Source organism: Lissotriton vulgaris, chromosome 2_2 (genome assembly GCF_964263255.1).
Source record: "Lissotriton vulgaris chromosome 2_2, aLisVul1.2, whole genome shotgun sequence".
Lineage (NCBI taxonomy): Eukaryota > Metazoa > Chordata > Amphibia > Caudata > Salamandridae > Lissotriton > Lissotriton vulgaris.
Window position 1 is genome coordinate 240203110 of NC_141688.1, and position 23080 is coordinate 240226189.

The following is a 23080-nucleotide window of genomic DNA, read 5'->3' on the forward strand; positions in this document are numbered from 1 at the left end:
AAGCTGAGGCCATACTTGTTTGGCACTCACTTCAAGATTCAGACCGACCATAAGCCCCTCTTGTGGCTAAATCAGATGAAGGGTGAAAACCCCAAACTGCTTAGGTGGTCCATTTCCCTACAGGGGATGGACTTCACAGTGGAACACAGACCTGGTACTGATCATGGCAATGCCGATGGGCTCTCCAGATATTTCCACTTAGAACAAGAAGACTCACCTGGTCAAGGTTAGCTAGTTGTTCCGACGTTTGGGGGGGGGTCATGTAGGAGAGTAGGGTCTGCAATCCTATGATCACCCAGATTTTTTGCTTTTGTTTCACTGGTTTACGACTTTCTCTGGCTGTGGGCCTGCCAATCAGACCCACAGCCTGGCTGTTCTCTCTCTAAATTACGAGATGTGCCCTAGGTGCATTTACCAATTGGTACTGGGCCACCTTATCAGACCCTGTAACCCAGGGCATAGGTGTACCCAGGGCCGCCAGGGGCTGCAGCATGTATTAGGCCACCCCTGGCTGGCCTCCTAAATCTGACACAACTGGCTGCATGACAGCTGGGGCGAAGTCGTGTAATCACCCTTTGCTTTAGGTATAGTAGCTCTATATCTAACCATACAATGGACACTCGAGTTCCTATCAGTCACTCCTATGGCAGGCCTTAACAATCCTGAAGGCAGAGTGCGTGGGCTCGTGTGAGCTAGGTTCAGGCCCGAGCCGAGCCCGGTTGCAGCTTGCGGAATCAAGACCCAATGGCTGTTCCATGATAACGCGTACCACATCGGTAACTTCGGTGTCGCGTTATCAAGGCATGTCGAGTAAGGTGTCATACGAATCGGGGTGCTGCCCTCTCATCAATTCTGGCGACGAGGTTAGCATTCCACCCTTCTAGAGGGACACGACATGTACGTAACTGTGAACCCCGGTTAAAGTTAACTGAAGCCTCAGCTCCACAAAATGGATGCTGCCACCACAGACACGAGTCTGACCTCCTGCTGCTGGGAGTCCTTCCAGCGAGGAGCGCTTGGACAAAGGGTTTCCTGTCGAGGGCGGTGTTCGCACCGTCCCAGACAGGGTTTGTGTATTCTGGGTAGGTAGGGCTTTGGCGAGAAGGTGACTGCGGAGTGGCACCCCGGTGCTCACTACGCATCTGCCGGTTAGAACCAGTTCCAGGGGCGACAGCCCTGGCCTGGGGAAAGCCCGGCAGGGGGAGAGGGGCGTAACTACCCCCCTTCCTGGTCCCACCCTTAGGGCAGGACCTAGTCATGTACCCACCCCTTTCTTTAGGATAAAGGCCGGAGCGGGGACCCTTCCAAATTAGATCATCTTTGAATCAAGAACTACTTTCTACGAAAGGACCTTCAAGACTCTTCTCAAGATTTCTCCCTTGTGGCTAAGGAGTAGTCACCCTGCATCAGCGGGCACCATCTAAGAACTCTGCGGTTTGCTGTAAGTCCTTCCTCAAGGAATCCGACGGCCCAGCTCGACGAGAACCGGCTTCCCTGGCACCTCTGACCTCTACCCACGTCATCAGCTCAGCTGTGATCTGTGGGTGCGACGAGACCTCGAGGGACCGGCCATCATCAGAACCTGCACGCTCTTAAAAACCAGCACGACCATCGAGGTAACTCTCTGGTGAGTGCTCTGGGGTCCGAGAAGCCCCGACCCTGAGCCGCTCCAGCACCGAAGTGCAGTCTCCCAGCATCTCCACGATCTGCGTGGGGCCCTTCTGCTCGCCGCTCAGCACGTTGTCTGGTCACTAGCCGTTGGCTCGTGTCCTTCTGTGACGACATCCGAGAATCAACACTGCCGGTCTGGTTGCTCCAGACTGGCCCTTGCTTCTATCTTTTCGAGAAGCACCCCGGACCCTCCTGGTCCACTCCAGACGCCGACAGCGACATCCGTCGTGGGACAGCTCGCACCTCCACCGTGGTCGCCGACAACGCCTCCTGGTCCGAGAGACTGCAGAGCCTAGCGTCGCCCACTCACCTGGTCGAGGTGACGGCCAACCGGTGCCTTCCTGGTACCCTCTGACTACTGGCTAGTAGTACGAACTTGGTCCCCTCTGCTTTCAGGTTTCATCAATCTCCGATCCAGGCTTGGATCCCTACGAACTATTCAGCACTGGTCGCCGGCCAGCAACTCCTTTTCTTCCGGCTCCTGGCTCGTCAGCGAAGACCCCGACGCCTGTAAGACTTGTGCAGCCGCAGCCCTCGTGGCTAGGTAACTCGGCATTTCGGTGCCTGCATAGCCTCCTTACTCTAGGGTCCCGAGTCCCTCGCTTCCGACTTGCCTTAACCTTTCCGTGTCCCCGGACACTTGTTTTAAACCGTGCACTTGAAGTATTTACTAAAGAGATTTGGTTTGTGCTTAGTACCCTGTCCTCATAAAGAGTACAGGGCTGTTGTGATTCTTAATAAATATACTGTTTATTTTCATAACACTTGTGTGGTGTCCTTTCACTGGGTGTTCAAGGGGTACATGTGTGGTAAACAGCTGGCTTAACACGCCCTCTCGAGTCTTTAGCCTTAGACTGCTCGTATCCACGCTACTAGGATAGCTGGTCTATAGGTTGACTTACGACCAAACACCATAAGGGTCGTTGGAACGATACATAGCGGTCGCTAGAATAGCGAACGTTGCATATCGGGCCAACTTCTCACACATGTCTTTAAGCTCTCTGTGAAAACCTGCAGGGTCTTTATCATGGCTCGGGACTAGTTTCTTCATTTCTAACAGTTCTAACTTAGTCAGTGGCGTGTGTACATATACACGTTTCAAGAGGTGATCCGCACCCATAACTGGGTGTACTTCCCGTAAGGGGTTCTGACTGTCAAGGCCACTCAGGCGTTGCATGTGATACATTTTCCTTTCTGGGGGCGGAACGGGAACATATTCAGAGCTTATGAAAGTGTTATATCTATGTCGTTGTTCTAGAATTATTTGTATTAACTTGGTACTGTGACCTCTCCATCTATCCATGAGTAGTGCTTCTAATGTTTCATGTAAGGGACCTGGATCAGAATGTTGGTCTCTGTATTTCGTGAGGAGGTGCTGAATCATGTATACACCTGCTAATTTCTGTTCGTCTGGGGAGAGGTTCAGAAATGTCTGTGCTACTGTGTCATCATTATATATATCCGGGTTTTCAGCCCATAATATGCTGACCGGGCTAGTTCTTGTTCATCCATCGAATTGAGTATGTGGTACCCCACTCGGTCTCTGAGTCTTTTATCGGTCTCCTGGAACTGATGTTCCGCAGAATTCGGGTTTGTTAAGGCAGAGAGAAAAACTCTCTTGCTTTCTGGACGGATACCTTTCCTAAGGTAAGTTCCCTTACCTACATATGCTATAGTATCTGTAGTCTTTTCTGGTTCTTCAAGTTCTTCTTCCTCCTCGGAGGAAGCCTTTTCTTTCTCTTTTTGGTGTATTTCTATCACTGCTTTTCTAATTTTCTTGTACATACTGGCTATGCAAGTCCCCTTGTCATGTTTTCCTTCAGATATATTTTGACCCCACTTGTTTAGTGCATCTAATTCACTCTGATCTGTTCCAGGCCTGTCTCGTTCTCTTATTAGGCAATTTATGAAAAAACGTAGTATCTGTGCTTGAATGTCAACTTTCTGACGCTCCATGGCCTCCTGAATACTGTCAGGGTCTTTCCCCGTCTGAACAAACTCATATATTCTATCTAGGCGGTCCTTCATTCCTGCATAGCACAGCAGGAAATCAGTAGCAGATCTTAACCGTAGTGATGCCAGCATCATTATATCATCTTTACCGGGTACGGGATCATATCTGCAAACTGAAAGGTTTTCTTTGAATGCATCAAGGCGGGGTGACTTGAACGCATAAGGATTCCGCAAATCCGCGAGCTGTAACCTGCGTGTTAACGGCGGTGTATGAAGACCCCCTGCCGCACCCCCTGAGGCGGAAGCTTGGGCATTATCTCTCGGCGGAGTCTGTATCTGAGCTTGAATTTGTTTTTTAGTAGGATCAGGTAGAAGTGGTTTCGGTAGATCAACTTTAGGTGCGGGAAGTGGTGGGGGTGGTGGAGCAGGAGCATTCTGTTGTGGTACTGGCGGAGTAGGATCTTGGGGCGGGTTACCACCCCCGTCCCTGTCGTCAGGCAGGGTGCGGACAGGGAGGTTGGTGTAAGCGGGTGCTACATCCTCTAGATAGGAATTCAGGAATATGTCTTTAGTAGTCTTATGCATTACTTTAGTTGGAACTAATGGTGGCGGCAGATTTTTCGGTATATCAGAAATGGCTTCAGGCGAACCCTCGGCCGCGAGATACATACCGTTTACGAGGTTATTTCGTGCGCGGTCTACTTTCTCTGATTTTACTCGGATCCCCTCGGTAACTAACTTGTTTTCTTGGGCCTTGCTTGATTCTTTAAGTCTGTTTTCACTACGTAGTGCTTTTTCAGCACGCTTGTGTGATTCCTTACGCCAAAACTCTATGGCGTCTTTCTGAGATTGTCTGGCTTTCTTTTTCCATAGTACTTCCTCTACCTTCATGATGCACTCGGCATCCCATGTTCCGGTAACAGGCCATCTGTGTCTTTCGTCTAGATGCTTAGTATAGTCAGCCCATAAATCTAGATATAATATGGCATCTATGCCATGCTTGTGGTACATAAAGTTACCTGGAGTGTCCCTAGGGGGGATAGGAATTTCTTCCTCTAGTATCCCTTTCCTAGTTCCTATCTGCTTTAACTTGTTGAAAAACGGCATCTTGTTTACTGGGTACTGAATGCTCAATCCTAACTACTTAATACTGGATACAGCTAGTTATACAAGAAACACAATAATACACATTAAAAACGGTCACATTCATACCACGACATTAATCACATGAAAAGACATTTGAGACATATATGACTACCCCCTATACTGGATGTACTGCTAAACAGTACAGATACACTGCCTAAAAACAGTGCAGACCGGACTTGTGTACCCAAACCCGTCTAGATACGTCCCAGCAATGGTACTCACCGGGAAGCACGGAAACAGAAGGCCTCGGAAACTCGACTGGACTCGACTCGACACTTCGGAAAACTTCGGAAAACTTCGGAAAACTGGTGGGCCTCTCGACACCTCGGACCTTGCTTCTTTCGGCTAGGCTCTGGTCGGGATCCTCCGCACTCCTCACCGCCTCGTCTGGGTACTGATCGCAGTCTTCGTCACCTCCGTGGGTCAGAGGGAGATGCAGGAAATCCTGCCGGTACGCGTAGTTTCCATCTAACTGATGGCAGGGGACAGAGCTTGCAACGCACCAACCGGCGCGTGAGGTGGGGGAGGGGTCCCTATTCGGGCGCCAAAATGATGTAAATATATAATTTACCCTCTTAATTTCTATGCAGGTAAGTACTTAATCAATAATAACTCAAATCGGAAAGAAAAAACCAGAGTCCGTGGTGTTAGAGTTCTTAGGGGTTTTATTCCTCAAAAGGAATGGTCATGACCAAGATATCATGTTCTTCCCACCACAGGGGTGGAAGAAGGGATAGAGAGAGCGCGCTACATTTTATTGACAATACATAGCTTATATACTTAATTCATGTCATAGGAAGCAATACAGTAGGCGTAACAGCTGAGAGAAAACAAGATAACAGTATCCACGTGCTACTAGTACGTAATCAGAAGGCGTGGACTAGGCGTGAACTGGAGGTGTGTGCTAGAAACGTCACAGGTAGGTGTCACAAAGGGGTGGCACTAACAGAAATGTTGCAATGTCAGCAGAAATCGGAAGCTAGGATGCGCGCGCAGCTGCATGACGTGTGATTGACGTGAAACTGGAGGGTGCAGGGGACTTGACATTTACGCTAACGGAAAGAGACAGAAGTCTGGCATGTCAGATCAACTCGTACTTCTATCATATCTGATATCTGATGTTTGGGAACCATATTATCTGGACGGAAAGGTCTCTGGGGTAGAAACTATTCTATACTGACTGTGAATGCGTGTATATGCGCCTGAGTGTCCGCATGAGAAGCGTGGGGGCACGGGGCCTTCCATGGGAGCATGGTAACAGAGGCTATGAATTACTTGCACTGAGACAGGTCGGCCCTTTGGCTCGGTAGCTGAGGGGGATGTTTACTGAAGCTAGTAGGCAGGAATGTATTTTCGAGGAGCGGAACAGATAACTCGAAGGTTATAGTCAGTCTTGGCAGGCAGCAGGCTGAGCTGAGCGCGGTGGGCCACGCTGGAAGTAAGTCAGAGTTCACGGGTACAGAGGCAGCCTGGGCTGAGGCTTTCAGAGTCAGAAGCCAGAAAAAAGGCTCAATGGCAGAAATTCAGGGCCTACTTTGCCAGAGCAGAAAAAACGTGTAAGGTACACTACAAAAAGACATTGGCATAGCATACTTAGGAACGGACTAATTAACCCATTCAGGGTGGGTCTGAAAGAGGACATGTTGACGTTGGACGCAAATGTATTTGCGTCTTCCTAGCTGGCACAGGAGGGAAGTTACATGCACTTTAAGCTGGTACATGGAGACTGTGGGGTACGCGCTAGGGAACACAACTTGACCATAAAATTTATATTTCCTCAAGAACAAGGATTAAGCAGAAAAACCAGAACCAAGGTGACCAGAAGAAAACAGACCAGAAGGGTGGGAATCAGAAAGATAAAGAAAAGGACCAGAAGTCTTCAGGCCCCCAAACTAGCAATAAGGAGGGGGTTCCCAAAATGGAAGCAAGAAAAAGAAGAATGATGGCCCAAAGAAACCTTGGTGTAATACCTGCAAATCAGTTTCACACTGGGGCAGTGAATGCACTAAGAAAAATCCAGTCCCCACCACTGCAGCTCCTAAAGCACCTGCACCCCCTAGTACAGTTAGCAGTGGTGGTACACAGCCAAAGGGTTTAGTAGGGTTGACCCTGGGTACTGAGGTGGAATCTGGCCTAGTCAGAATCCCCACACAGGCAGTTCTCCTATATGATGTGGACTTATCTTTGACCACTGCAGTAAGCCCCAGTAACCTGGGCAAATATAGGCAGACTCCCTTAATCAATGAGAAACTGGCTCAGGCCTACAGGGACACTGGTGCCAGTGTCACTATGGTGACACCTGACTTTGTGGACCCTGGTCAGATTGTACTAGGTGAAAGTTACCTAGTGACCAATGCAAGCAACTCCACTACTTCACATAGTGTGGCTGTTGTGAACTTCTCCTGGGGAGGGGTAGATGGCCTAAAGAAAGTTGTTGTGAGTGCAGACCTCCCAGTAGACTGTCTGTTAGGCAATGATCTTGAAAACTCAGTTTGGTCAGAAGTGGAGTACAGGACTCATGCAGAAATGCTAGGGATTTCAGCTCATGTCCTTGCAGTGACAAGGTCTCAGGCTAAGAAGTGCCTTCCTGAACCAGTGGTGGATCTTGAAACAATAGACCAACCACAACCCAAGAGAAGGAGCAAGAGGGTTAAGGCTGTGCCTTCCCACTTGCCCCAGGTTGAGGATCAAGTTTCACAGGAAACTGATTCTGCAGTCCAAGAGGAGACTGTCTCAGAGGAGCTTGAACCTGATCAGGTTGAGTTTCTGGGGACAGGGGGACCCTCAAGGGCAGACCTGGGGCAGGCCCAATTAGATGTCCCTTTGTAGGAGAGTAGGGTCTGCTATCCTATGGTCACCCCAATTTTTGCTTTTTGCTTCACTGGTTTTCGACTTACTGAGGCTGTGGGCCTGCTAATCAGACCCCAGCCTGCTGTTCTCTCTCTAAATTCATAATACATGTGCTATAGGTACATACCACAATTGGAAATGGACTCCTTGTCAGCCCCTGTACTATGCACTATAGGTGCTCAGGGAATAGGTGCCACCAAGGACTACCAGGGGCTGAAGCATAGCTTTTGCCACCCCTGGCTGGTTCTTAAATTGACACAACTGGCTGAACACTCAGCTGGGGCAAGTGGGTGTAATCACCCCTTGCTTAGATATAGTATACCTATATCTAAACCTATATCTGGACACTTATATAGCCTGTAAGCCACTCCTATGGAAGGCCTCATCAATCCTGGAGGCAGAGTGCGTGGTTTTATGTGAGATGGAGCTCTGGCATGAGCTGAGCCTGTCTGCAGCTGTCGGGAACAACTCCCTAAGATGATCCGGGATAATGCCATACCATATACTCTTAAGCGCCTTATAATCCTCGCGGTTATATAGCAACTTTGGTTTGGCTTTATCAAAACATGTCGTGTGAGGTGTCATACGAATTGGAATACTACCCCCTCGCCAGTTCTGGCGACGGGGGTAGCATTCCACCCTTCTAGAGGGATAAGACATGTTACTTTACTGAAACGTGGTTGATTTAAAATGAGCCTCAGATCCACAAAATGGATGCCTCTGCCACAGACACGGGTCTGGCCTCCTGCTGCTGACCGAAACTCAGCATATGGTGGCCTGGACAAAGAGTTTCCTGTCGCAGGGCGGTGTCAAACCACCCCAGACAGGAGATAGTGGATTGTAGTAGGGAGGTTTCAAAGAAACCAGACACTGCCTAGGGAGCACAAGGCTGCCCCTTGCATAATCTGGCCAAACCGGTTCTGGGGCCTCCCAGCCCCTGTCCCAGCACGGCCTGGATCAAAGGAAAGGGGTGTAACCACCCCCTTCCTGGGTCCCACCCATAGGAGGGGACCTAGCAGGATGTCCAGCCCACCAGATTCGAATAAGAGTGGGAGCAGTGCCAATGCAACTCAGATCATCCTGAAGAAACATAAGAAACGAATTCTGGACCCTTCGACATTCTACTCAAGATAGAAGATGGAAGAATATCCCTTGTGGTCAAGGAGTGACCACCCTGTGCAAACAGGTACCAACCAGCCCTCGACCCTTGCTTTGTTGCAGTTCCCGCCGGAACTTGAGCGACAGAGATCGACGAGATCAAGCTTGCCTGCCTTCTCCCTGCCCGATCCACAGTCCCTGCAGAGCTGAGACCAGTGGAGGTGACCGGAAGCGTGGGGCACGCCATCTTGAAAAGGCCACGAGACGCTGACCGTGCAGCCCACAAGTGATCCTCGAAGCTGTGCACCGGGGTTTGAGAAGCCCCCACCCCGAGCTACACTTGCACCAAAGCTACCCCCTCCACACTCGACGAGTGCTGCGTGGGGCCCTTCTGCTTGTTTTGGCTCGACGCGTTGGCCCGGTCACTTGCCAGCTGGCTTGTGGCCCCTGTGCCGACGAAAACTGAAATAGAACTTGCTTTTCTGGTTGCTCCAGATATGCACCAGCTCCTGTGAAAAGGAGCCCCCACTCTGACCCTCCTGGTTCGAGTGATAAGCAATCTCCCGGTTCCGCGTGGATTGCTTTTGCCAAGTGCTGTTTGCTGCAATCTTGAAGCCGACGGTGCTGACGGCGAGAGCCTACGTGGGAGAGATCGTGACCTGCTCCTGGACGTCGCAGATGCCCCAGAGCCCACGTGACAGCGGAGAGAAGCCTATCGACAACCGCCTGATTGCGCCCGACATTGCCTGGTTCCGTCCTGGTTCCACCCTGGTCACTGCTGAGTGACCCAGACTCTGTCCCCTCTGCTTTCAGGTACTTTTCTACTTCGATCCACCCTTGGATCGCACCGGACACTTCTGCTTCACATCGCCTGCAGCTGCAACAGCTTCAAGCACCAAGAGCCTGCGTGTCAAAACCCGACGCCACTTCGACCCTGTGCATCCACGGCCTGTGGGTGAGGTAACATTGCAACGCCGGTGTTCATGTGTCATCATGTGTCGTCATGTATCATCATGTGTCGTCATGTGATGTCATTTGTCATGTGGTGTCATGTGTCATCATGTGTCGTTGTGAGAAGTTGGCCTGATATGTAGTGTTTCCAATTCTGGAACCACTGGGTATCAGTCCAAACAAACCCCAAAGATGTCTGGTTGTAAGTCAACCTTGTTAGACAAGCTATCCTAGAGGTAGCATGGACTAAGCAGCCTTAAAGGCTTAACTTAAGAGGTCGTGTTAAGCGAGCTGTTTTACCACATACAATCCTGTAATCAAATGAAAGGACACCACACAAGTATATATTATAAAAATATATGTATTTATTTCTAAATTACTCCCCAGTACTCTTTATGAGGAAAGGGGCACAAGCGTTAAATCAAAAGCACAGTAAAACATATAAAGTTGCACAATTATGGATGAAGGCGGGTGGCCACTCAGACCATATACTAAAAAAGTGGTATAAGGAACACTTATCGAACAATGGTTAGGCCTAGGGCCTAGAGATTCGCTGGGAGCAGTCAGGACTAGCAATGCTGAAGTCGGGAGTAGCCCACAGGAGACGGGTGCAGCACGGAAAGTGCGGCGTGCACCAATGCAATGTCAATGGTGCGTAAAAGTTAGATAAAGTGAATTAAAAGATACTTCCGCTGAACCTAGAGGAACAAAACTTTAGACACAGACCCTAGAGGTGTGTACCAGTGTATATACACCGGCGTTGCAATGTTACCTCACCCACAGGCCGTGGGTGCACAGGGTCGAAGTGGCGTCGGGTCTTGACACGCAGGCTCTTGGTGCTTGGAGCTGTTGCAGCTGCAGGCGATGTGAAGCAGAAGTGTCCGGTGCGATCCAAGGGTGGATCGAAGTAGAAAAGTACCTGAAAGCAGAGGGGACAGAGTCTGGGTCACTCAGCAGTGACCAGGGTGGAACCAGGACGGAACCAGGCAATGTCGGGCGCAATCAGGTGGTTGTCGATAGGCTTCTCTCCGCTGTCACGTGGGCTCTGGGGCATCTGCGACGTCCAGGAGCGGGTCACGGTCTGTCCCACGTAGGCTCTCGCCGTCAGCACCGTCGGCTTCAAGATTGCAGCAAACAGCACTTGGCAAAAGCAATCCACGCGGAACCGGGAGATTGCTTATCACTCGGACCAGGAGGGTCAGAGTGGGGGCTCCTTTTCACAGGAGCTGGTGCAGATCTGGAGCAACCAGCAAAGCAAGTCGTATTTCAAGTTTCGTCGGCACAGGGGCCACAAGACAGCTGGCAAGTGACCGGGCCAACGCGTCAAGCCCACACAAGCAGAAGGGCCCCACGCAGCACTCGTCGAGTGTGGAGGGGTGAGCTTTGGTGCAAGTGGAGATCGGGGCTGGGGCTTCTCAAACCCCGGTGCACAGCTTCGAGGATCACTCGTGGGCTGCACGGTCAGCGTCTCGTGGCCTTTTCAAGATGGCGTGTCCCACGCTTCTGGTCGCCTCCACTGGTCTCAGCTCTGCAGGGACTGTGGATCGGGCAGGTAGAAGGCAGGCAAGCTTGATCTCGTCGATCTCTGTCACTCGAGTTCCGGCGGGAACTGCAACAAAGCAAGGGTCGAGGGCTGGATGGTGCCTGTTTGCACAGGGTGGTCACTCCTTGACCACAAGGGAGATTCTTCAGTCTTCTAACGTCGTGTAGAAAGTCGAAGGGTCCAGAATTCGTTACTTATGTTCCTTCAGGATGATCTGAGTTGCATTGGCACTGCTCTCCCTCTTATTCGAATCTGGGGGGTTGGACATCCTGCTAGGTCCCCTCCTATGGGTGGGACCCAGGAAGGGGGTGGTTACACCCCTCTCCTTTGATCCTGGCCGCGCTGGGACAGGGGCTGGGAGGCCCAAGAACCGGTTTGGCCGGATTATGCAAGGGGCAGCCTTGTGCTCCCCAGGCAGTGTCTGGTTTCTTTGAAACCTCCCTACTCCAATCCACTATCTCCTGTCTGGGGTGGTTTGACACCGCCCTGTGACAGGAAACTCTTTGTCCAGGCCTCCTCTGCCGAGTTTTGGTTAGCAGCAGGAGGCCAGACCCGTGTCTGTGGCAGGGGCATCCATTTTGTGGATCTGAGGCTCATTTTAAATCAACCGCGTTTCAGTAAAGTAACTTGTCTTCTCCATCTAGAAGGGTGGAATGCTATCCCTGTCGCCAGAACTGGCGAGGGGGTAGTATGCCAATTCGTATGACACCTTACACGACATGTTTTGATAAAGCCAAACCAAAGTTGCTATATAACCGCGAGGATTATAAGGCGCTTAAGAGTATATGGTATGGCATTATCCCGGATCAGCTTAGGGAGTTGTTCCCGACAGCTGCAGACAGGCTCAGCTCATGCCAGAGCTCCATCTCACATAAAACCACGCACTCTGCCTCCAGGATTGATGAGGCCTTCCATAGGAGTGGCTTACAGGCTATATATGTGTCCAGATATAGGTTTAGATATAGGTATACTATATCTAAGCAAGGGGTGATTACACCCACTTGCCCCAGCTGAGTGATCAGCCAGTTGTGTCAATTTAAGAACCAGCCAGGGGTGGCAAAAGCTATGCTTCAGCCCCTGGTAGGCCTTGGTGGCACCTATGCCCTGAGCACCTATAGTGCCTGGTACAGGGGCTGACAAGGAGTCCATTTCCAATTGTGGTATGTACCTATAGCACATGTATTATAAATTTAGAGAGAGAACAGCAGGCTGGGGGTCTGATTAGCAGGCCCACAGCCTCAGTAAGTCGAAAACCAGTGAAGCAAAAAGCAAAAATTGGGGTGACCATAGGATAGCAGACCCTACTCTCCTACAGTCGTCATGTGTTGTCATGTGTCATGTGGTGTCATGTGTCATCATGTGTCATGTGGGGTCATGTGGTATCATGTGGTGTCATGTGTCATTATGTGTCATCATATGCTGCCATGTGTTGTCATGTATCATGTGGAGTCATGTGGTGTCATGTGTCATCATGTGTCAAGTGTCATGTGGTGTCATGTGGTGTCATGTGTCATGTGGTGTCATGTGTCATCATGTGGAGTCATGTGGTGTCAAGTGTCATGTGTTGTCATGTATCATGTGGAGTCATGTGTTATCATGTGTCATGTGTCATATGGTGTCATGTGGTGTCATGTGGTGTCATGTGTCATGTGTTGTCATGTATCATGTGGAGTCATGTGGTGTTATGTGTTATCATGTGTCATGTGTCATGTTGTATCTTGTGGTGTCATGTGGTGTTGTGTGTCATCATGTGTCATGTGTTGTCATGTGTCATCATGTGTCATGTGGTGTCACATGGTGTCATGTGTCATGTGGTGTCATGTGGTGTCATGTGTCATCATGTGTCATGTGGTGTCATGTGGTGTCATGTGTCATCATGTGTCATGTGGGGTCATGTGGTGTCATGTGGTGTCATGTTGTGTTATGAGTCATCATGTGTCATGTTGTGTCATGTGGTGTCATGTGGTGTCATGTGTCATGTGGTGCTATGTGGTGTCATGTGTTATCATGTGTCATGTGTCATGTGGTATCTTGTGGTGTCATGTGGTGTCATGTCCGTATGTGTCATTTGTCATCATGTGTCATGTGGTGTCATGTGGTGTCATGTGGTGTCATGTGGTGTCATGTGTTGTCATGTGTTGTCATGTGTTGTCATGTGTCGTCATGTGGTTTCATGTGTCATGTGGTGTCATGTGGGTCATGTGGTGTCATGTGTTGTCATGCGTCATCATGTGTCATGTGGGTCATGTGGTGTTATGTGGTGTCATGTGTTGTCATGTGTCATCATTTGTCATGTGGGTCATGTGGGTCATGTGGTGTCATGTGGTGTCATGTGTCATCATGTGTCATGTGGTGTCATGTTCCGTCATGTGTCATGTATTATCATGTGTCATCATGTGTCGTCATGTATCATCATGTGTCGTCATGTGGTGTCATTTGTCATGTGGTGTCATGTGTCATTATGTGTCGTCATGTGTCATCATGTGTCATCATGTGTTGTCATTTGTCATGTGGTGTCATGTGTCATTATGTGTCGTCATGTGTCATCATGTGTCGTCATGTGTTGTCATGCATCATCATGTGTCATGTGGGTCATGTGGTGTCATGTGTTGTCATTTGTCATCATGTGTCTTGTGGGTCATGTGGGTCATGTGGTGTCATGTGTCATCATGTGTCATCATGTGTCATGGGGGTCATGAGGTGTCATGTGTCATCATGTGTCATCATGTGTCATCATGTGTGATGTGGTGTCATGTGGTATCATGTGGTGTCATGTGGTTTCATGTGTCATCGTGTGTCATGTGTCGTCATGTGTCGTCATGTGTCATCATGTGTCATCATGTGGTGCCATGTGGTGTCATGTGGTATCATGTGGTGTCATGTGTCATCATGTGTCATGTGTCGTCATGTGTCATCATGTGGTGTCATGTGGTATCATGTGGTGTCATGTGGTTTCATGTGGTGTCATGTGTCATCATGTGTCATCATATGGTGTCATGTGTCATCATGTGTCATCATGTGTCATGTGGTGTCATGTGGTGTCATGTGTTGTCATGTGGTGTCATGTGGTGTCATGTGTCATGTGGTGTCATGTGGTGTCATGTGTTGTCATGTGTCATCATTTGTCATGTGGGTCATGTGGGTCATGTGGTGTCATGTGGTGTCATGTGTCATCATGTGTCATGTGGTGTCATGTTCCGTCATGTGTCATGTATTATCATGTGTCATCATGTGTCGTCATGTATCATCATGTGTCGTCATGTGGTGTCATTTGTCATGTGGTGTCATGTGTCATTATGTGTCGTCATGTGTCGTCATGTGTCATCATGTGTTGTCATTTGTCATGTGGTGACATGTGTCATTATGTGTCGTCATGTGTCGTCATGTGTCGTCATGTGTTGTCATGCATCATCATGTGTCATGTGGGTCATGTGGTGTCATGTGTTGTTATTTGTCATCATGTGTCTTGTGGGTCATGTGGGTCATGTGGTGTCATGTGTCATCATGTGTCATCATGTGTCATGGGGGTCATGAGGTGTCATGTGTCATCATGTGTCATCATGTGTGATGTGGTGTCATGTGGTATCATGTGGTGTCATGTGGTTTCATGTGTCATCGTGTGTCATGTGTCGTCATGTGTCATCATGTGTCATCATGTGGTGCCATGTGGTGTCATGTGGTATCATGTGGTGTCATGTGTCATCATGTGTCATGTGTCGTCATGTGTCATCATGTGGTGTCATGTGGTATCATGTGTTGTCATGTGGTTTCATGTGGTGTCATGTGTCATCATGTGTCATCATATGGTGTCATGTGTCATCATGTGCCATCATGTGTCATGTGGTGTCATGTGGTGTCATGTGTTGTCATGTGGTGTCATGTGGTGTCATGTGTCATGTGGTGTCATGTGGTGTCATGTGTGGTCATGTGGTATCTTGTGGTGTCATGTGGTGTTGTGTCATGTGTCATATGTTGTCATGTGTCATCATGTGTCATCATGTGGTGTCATGTGTCATCATGTGTCATCATGTGTCATCATGTGTCATGTGGTATCATGTGTCATCATGTGTCATGTGTCGTCATGTGTCGTCATGTGTCGTCATGTGTCGTCATGTATCATCATGTGTCGTCATGTGGTGTCATTTGTCATGTGGTGTCGTGTGTCATCATGTGTCATCATGTGTTGTCATGTGTTGTCATGCATCATGTGGTGTCATGTGTCATCATGTGTCATGTGTCATCATGTGTCATCATGTGTCATCATGTATCATCATGTGTCATCATGGGGTGTCATTTGTCATGTGGTGTCATGTGTCATCATGTGTCATGTGTCGTCAGGCGTCATCATGTGTCATCATGTGGTGTCATGTGGTGTCTTGTGGTGTCATGTGGTGTCATGTGGTGTCATGTGTCATCATGTGTCATCATGTGGTGTCATGTGTCGTCATGTGTCATCATGTGTCATGTGGTGTCATGTGGTGTCATGTGTTATCATGTGTCATGTGGTATCTTGTGGCATCATTTGGTGTTGTGTCGTCGTGTCATTTGTCGTCATGTGTCATTTGCCATGTGGTGTCATGTGGTGTCATGTGTTGTCATGTGTCGTCATGTGTCGTCATGTGTCTTCATGTGGTGTCATGTGTCATCATGTGTCATCATGTGTCATGTGGTGTCATGTGGTCATGTGGTGTCTTGTGATTTCATGTGTCATCGTGTGTCACGTGTCGTCATGTGTCGTCATGTGTCATCATGTGTCATCATGTGGTGCTATGTGGTGTCATGTGGTATCATGTGGTGTCATGTGTCATCATGTGTCATGTGTCGCCATGTGTCGTCATGTGTCACCATGTGTCGCCATGTGTCGCCATGTGTCGCCATGTGTAGTCATGTATCATGTGGTGTCATGTGGTTTCATGTGGTGTCATGTGGTGTCATGTGTCATGTGGTGTCACATGGTGTCATGTGGTGTCATGTGGTGTCATTTGGTGTCATGTGTCATCATGTGGTGTCAGTCATTTGTCATGTAGTGACATGTGGTGTCATGTGTCAAGTGGTGTTATTTGGTGTCATGTCATGTGTTGTCATGTGTAATCACATTTCATGTGGTGTTATGTGTCGTCATGTGTCATGTGTTTTTTTTGTAAAAAACAACGGTCCCATGCATAGGAAATATATGTGAGACAATGAATATAGACAAAATCAATTCTATATTTGGAGCGACATGTCCAGCCGGACAGAGGTCTTCAATTTTTTACTCAATTGAAAGTTTTATACAAAAGGAATACCATCAACAAATCACCAGTTTGGGGCACAAGCCTGTACCCAAACACAGATCAGTACCGAAGGTTGACAGAAGACAAAGCAGGGCTTGTTAAGGCAAAAGCAGCAGTTTCTGTAAAAATTGTTTGTACAGAAATATCAGGCACGTACTATTACATATAAATAACATATGGATCAAGTTTTTGTATAAGGTGCACAACAGGTCGACGGTGTTTTGGTCCTACTACTTAACAATGGAGACCATCATCAGGACATTTAATAAATGCCTTATGGTCGTAAGCCTCTAGTGCCTAAGGCAGGGAGGAGAGAGAAGGCATACATACATTTAGTGGTGGACATGTACATAACAAATTTTCCTATTGCAATGGTGACTGAGTGAAGGTGAACCTATCTATGATTTAAAACGCACAACGAGGTGTGTGTGGCATCAGGTGGATCAATGTGGAGGTGATCAGTGGGTTCCTGTAGGAGTAGAGTTAGCTACTCAATTCCAGCTCTGTACAGGGGGTCGTGATAATGAATAGTCATTTCAGAGTGAACAGAAAACGTCGGAAGGAAGGGGAGAAATGTACTCTGTTCTACATAGGTACAATGAGGCTTGCCCGGGAAGTGATTACCTATGTAAAGAATCCTAAACTAAGGAAGAGCCGGTTGTGCGGGCGGCGCATTTAGATGAGACCGGAGTGCACTAAGTATACTAAATGAGCAGGCTGTGACATAGGACAATCCACTCGCTATTCGGCGAAAGTGTCAATTTTCACGGCGCAGTGGGGGGAGGATGGATATACTAAATGAGCATGCTGTGACATAGGACAATCTACTTGATATTTGGCAAAAGTGTCAATTTTCACAGCGCAGTGGGGGAGGATGGAGATGGGGAGGCTCACCGGGGTAGATCATGCCGGTGGCGTTCATGCAGCGAGCGTGATGGCCAAATGCCTAGTGAGGCAGAGCGACCCTGCGAATGAAGGGAGGACATCATTAGAATTTAGAGGGTCGGTTTCCAAAGGGTATGTCATGTGCCATCAAGTGTTGTGATGTCATGTGGTGTCATGTTGTGTCATGTGCCATGCATCATCATGTGTCATCATATGTTGCCATGTGTTGTCATGTATCATGTGGAGTCATGTGGTGTCATGTGTCATCATGTGTCAAGTGTCATGTGGTGTCATGTGGTGTCATGTGCCATGCGTCATTATGTGTCATCATATGTTGCCATGTGTTGTCATGTATCATGTGGTGTCATGTGTCATCATGTGTCAAGTGTCATGTGGTGTCATGTGTCATGTGTCATGTGTCATCATTTGTCATATGGCGTCATGTGTTATCATGTGTCATGTGGTGTTATGTGTCATCATGTTTTGTCATGTGTCATCATGTGTCGTCATGTGGTGTCATGTGTCATCATGTGTCATGTGGTGTCATGTTTCGTCATGTGTCATGTATTATCATGTGTCATCATGTGTCGTCATGTGGTGTCATTTGTCATGTGGTGTCATGTGTCATCATGTGTCGTCATGTGTCGTCATGTGTTGTCATGCATTATCATGTGTCATGTGGGTCATGTGGTGTCATGTGGTGTCATGTGTTGTTGTTTCGTCATGTTTCATTTGTTGTCATGTGTCATCGTGTGTCATGTGGTGTCATGTGGTGTCATGTGTTGTCATGTGTCGTCATGTGTCATCATGTGGTGTCATGTGTCATCATGTGTCATCATGTGACATGTGGTATCATGTGTCATCATGTGTCATGTGTCATCATGTGTCATCATGTGTCGTCATGTATCATCATGTGTCGTCATGTGGTGCCATTTGTCATGTGGTGTCACGTGTCATCATGTGTCGTCATGTGTCGTCATGTGTTGTCATGCGTCATGTGGTGTCATGTGTCAGCATGTGTCATGTGTCGTCATGTGTCATCATGTGTCGTCATGTATCATCATGTGTCGTCATGTGGTGTCATTTGTCATGTGGTGTCATGTGTCATCATGTGTCGTCATGTGTTGTCATGTGTCATCATGTGTCGGCATGTGGTGTTATGTGTCATCATGTGGATCATGTGTCATGTGTCCATGTATTGTCATGTGTTGTCATGCATGTGTCATCATGTGTCATGTGGGTCATGTGGTGTCATGTGTTGTCATGTGTCATGTGGGTCATGTGGGTCATGTGGTGTCATGTGTCATTATGTGTCATCATGTGTCATGTGGGTCATGAGGTGTCATCATGTGTCATGTTGGTCATGTGGTGTCATGTGTTGTCATGTGTCATCATGTGGGTCATGTGTCCATGTCATGTCATGTTTTGTCATGTGTCATCATGTGTCATGTGGGTCATGTGATGTCATGTGTTGTCATGTGTCATCATGTGCCATGTGGGTCATGTGGGTCATGTGGTGTCATGTGTCATCATGTGTCATCATGTGTCATGTGGGTCATGAGGTGTCATGTGTCATCATGTGTCATCATGTGTCATCATGTGTCATCATGTGTCATCATGTGTCATGTGGTATCATGTGGTATCATATGGTGTCATGTGGTGTCATGTGTCATCGCGTATCATGTGTCGTCATGTGTCGTCATGTGTCGTCATGTGTCACCATGTGTCATCATGTGGTGCCATGTGGTGTCATGTGGTATCATGTGGTGTCATGTGTCATCATTTGTCATGTGTCGTCATGTGTCATCATGTGTCATCATGTGGTGTCATGTGGTGTCATGTGGTGTCATGTGGTGTCATGTGTCATGTGGTGTCATGTGCCATGCGTCATCATGTGTCATCATATGTTGCCATGTGTTGTCATGTATCATGTGGAGTCGTGTGGTGTCATGTGTCATCATGTGTCAAGTGTCATGTGGTGTCATGTGTCATGTGTCATGTGTCATCATTTGTCATATGGCGTCATGTGTTATTGTAGGAAGGTGGCTACCTGACTATGGTTACCCCAGATTTTTTGCCCTGTGTTTAGCTGGTTTTCGACTTAGTTGGCCTGGTTCCCTGCTAATCAGGGCCCCAGGCTATCTGCTCTCTCTGTAAAATGGATTCCATGTACCCTAGGTGCATAACTAGATTGGCTTGGGTCACCTTATCAGCCCCTGTACAGAGCACTATAGGTGCCCAGGGCATAGGTGCATCCAAGGCCTACCAGGGGCTGCAGCATATCTTTTGCCACCCCTGGCTGGCTATCTAAATTGACACAACTGGCTGATCACTCAGCTGGGGCAAGTGGGTGTAATCACCCCTTGCTTAGATATAGTATACCTATATCTAAACCTATATCTGGACACATATATAGCCTGTAAGCCACTCCTATGGAAGGCCTCATCAATCCTGGAGGCAGAGTGCGTGGTTTTATGTGAGATGGTGCTCTGGCATGAGCTGAGCCTGTCTGCAGCTGTCGGGAACAACTCCCTAAGCTGATCCAGGATAATGCCAAACCATATACTATTAAGTGCATTATAATCCTCGCGGTTATATGTTAACTTTGGTTTGGCTTTATCAAAACATGTCGTGTAAGGTGTCATACGAATTGGAATACTACCCCCTCGCCAGTCCTGGCAACGGGGGTAGCATTCCACCCCTCTAGAGGGGACGACATGTTACTTTTGCTAAAATGCGGTTGATTTTTAAAAGAGCCTCAGATCCACAAAATGGATGCTTCTGCCACAGACACGTGTCTGACCTCCTGCTGCTGACCGAAACTCAGCAGAGGAGGCCTGGACAAAGGATTTCCTGTCACAGGGAGGTGTGACACCACCCCAGACAGGAGATAGTGGATTGTAGCAGGGAGGTTTGAATGAAACCAGACAGTGCCTGGGGAGCACAAGGCTTCCCCTTGCATAATCCTGTCAAACCGGTTCTGGGGCAGCCCAGCCCCAGCTCCAGTGAGACCTGGACAAAGGAAAGGGGGTGTAACCACCCCCCTTCCTGGTCCCACCCATAGGGGAGGGACCTAGCAGGAGATCCACCCCTCAGATTGGAATAAGAGGGGGAGCAGTGCCAATGCAACTCAGATCATCCTGAAATCAACTTTAAACTAAGAAGACGACTGGACTTCGACATTCTGATGACAGAAGACTGAAGAGCATCTCCCTTGTGGCCTAGGAGGGGCCACCCTGTGAACACAGGCATCACCCAGCACCTCGACGTCTGCTTTGCCGCCGCCTCCCGCCAGAGCCCGAGTGCAGAGCCTGACAAGACACAGCTTCCCAGACTTCTCCCAGCCCGATCCACAGTCCCTGCAAAGAAGGGACCCGTGGAGGCACCGAGAGACGTGGGAGCGGCCATCTTGAAAGACCCCTGAGACGCTGACTGCGCAGCACCCGAGGCACCCTCGACTCTGTGCTTTGGGGTTTGAGAAGCCCCACAACCGTGCAGCATTTGCACCAAAGACCAGCCCTCCAGCATCTCTACGATCTGCGTGGGGCCCTTTTGTTTTTTGCCACTCGACTCACCATCCCGGCCGCTTGTCACGTGGTCAGCGGCCATCTTGGCGACGAAACCTACAATTTACACTGTGGGTCTGGTTGCTCCAGACCTGCCCTCGCTCCTGTAGAAAGGAGTATTCGCTCTGACCTTGCTGGTCCGAGTAATAAGCTTTTTTCACTTTACCCGTGGCTTGCATTAGCCAAGGCTTGTTTGCTTCAATCGAGTTGCCGACACCGCCATCAGCTAGAGCCTTCAAAGCACAGCTCGTGATCGACTCCTGGACGTCCTTGACCTCTTGGTGTCCACGTGGCTGCAGAGAGAAGCAACCCCTGATCACCTGTTTGCACCCGACTTTGCCTGGTTCCAATCTGGTTCCACGGTGGTCACTGGTCAGTGACTTTGAACATTGTCCCCTCTGCTTTCGGGTCTTCACCACTTCAGATCCACCCTTGGATCCACCGGACACTTCTGCTTCACCTCGCCTGCAGCTGCAACAGCTTCAAGCACCAAGAACCTGCGTGACAGAACCCGACGCCACTTCGACCCTGTGCACCCACGGCCTGTGGGTGAGGTAACATTGCAACGCCGGTGTCTATACACTGGTACACACCTCTAGGGTCTGTGTCTAAAGTTTTGTGTTCCTAGGTTCAGCGGAAGTATCTTTTAATTCACTTTAACTGACTTTTACGCACCATTGACAGTGCATTGGTGCGCGCCGCACTTTCCGTGCTGCACCCGTCTCCTGTGGGCTACTCCCGACTTCATCATTGCTAGTCCTGACTGCTCCCAGCGAATCTCTAGGCCCTAGGCCTAACCATTGTTCGATAAGTGTTACTTATACCACTTTTTTTAGTATATGGTCTGAGTGGCCACCCGCCCTCATCCATAATTGTGCAACTTTATATGTTTTACTGTGCTTTTGATTTAACGCTTGTGCCCCTTTCCTCATAAAGAGTACTGGGGAGTAATTTAGAAATAAATACATATATTTTTATAATATATACTTGTGTGGTGTCCTTTCATTTGATTACAGGATTGTATGTGGTAAAACAGCTCGCTTAACACGACCTCTTAAGTTAAGCCTTTAAGGCTGCTTAGTCCATGCTACTACTAGGATAGCTTGTCTACAAGGTTGACTTACAACCTGACATCTTTGGGGTTTGTTTGGACTGATACTCAGTGGTTCCAGAATTGGAAACACTACCTATCAGGCCAACTTCTCACATTGGTGTGCAGCGGTGGGATTTGAGCTTGCTGTTTGTTTTACCATTGCAATCTTTATCAAATTGAAAGATCACATCAAGTACCTCTAGGTACATATAAATCAAAAGCTTAGCATATTAAGTTCTACTGAACTTAGTAGTTGTAGATTAAAGGAATTAGTACACCCTGACTACAACTCACTAGCAAGGTACAGTAGGAAACCACTTAGTGTAGGTAAGTGCACCACTTACACCTCACTAGCAGTCATGTCTGATACAGGTAGAGCCTCAGGCTCTGCTCCTGTAGAAGTTGATCCTATAGGGACAACATCCAGATATGACAACCTTAGCCACAAAGACCTGAGTGCCTTGTGCACAGCCAGGGGGCTAAAAAAGGGCAGAGGCCCTACTATTCCTTCCCTAATAGCTCTCCTAGAAAAGGATGATCTAGATAAGGTGAGTCAGGCTCCCTTAGATTCAGGTGAAGGGATAAACTCCCCTGAGAATGAGAATCTTCCAGAAGAAGAGGAGGAGGAAGAGGAAGAGGAAGGCTCTGATGTAGAAGAGCCTGAAGATCAGGATCAGCAGGGAAACCAGGTACAGGTTGCCAGGCTTAACCAGGCCAACTTGGACCTACATGGGAATGGAGAGGGCCAGCACCACTCCAGATCTCATAACCAAATTCTCCCAGGTAATAGAAGGGAGAGATCTCTGTCAAGGGACTCTCACCTTTCTAGTGCCTCAAGAGAATCTCAAAGAGGGATGACTTCCTCCCAGAGAAAAGAGCATAGGGCCAGAATGAGGGCTGTCCAACTCCAGATAGAGAGGGAGGAGGTAGCTCTGGCTCAAGCTAAACTTACCTTGGCTCAAGCTAAACTTACCTTGGCTAGGGAACAGAAATTAAGTGGCTTAGATGCCACTGGTGGCAGCAAAATTCCTAAAGAGAAACCCAGGTCCTA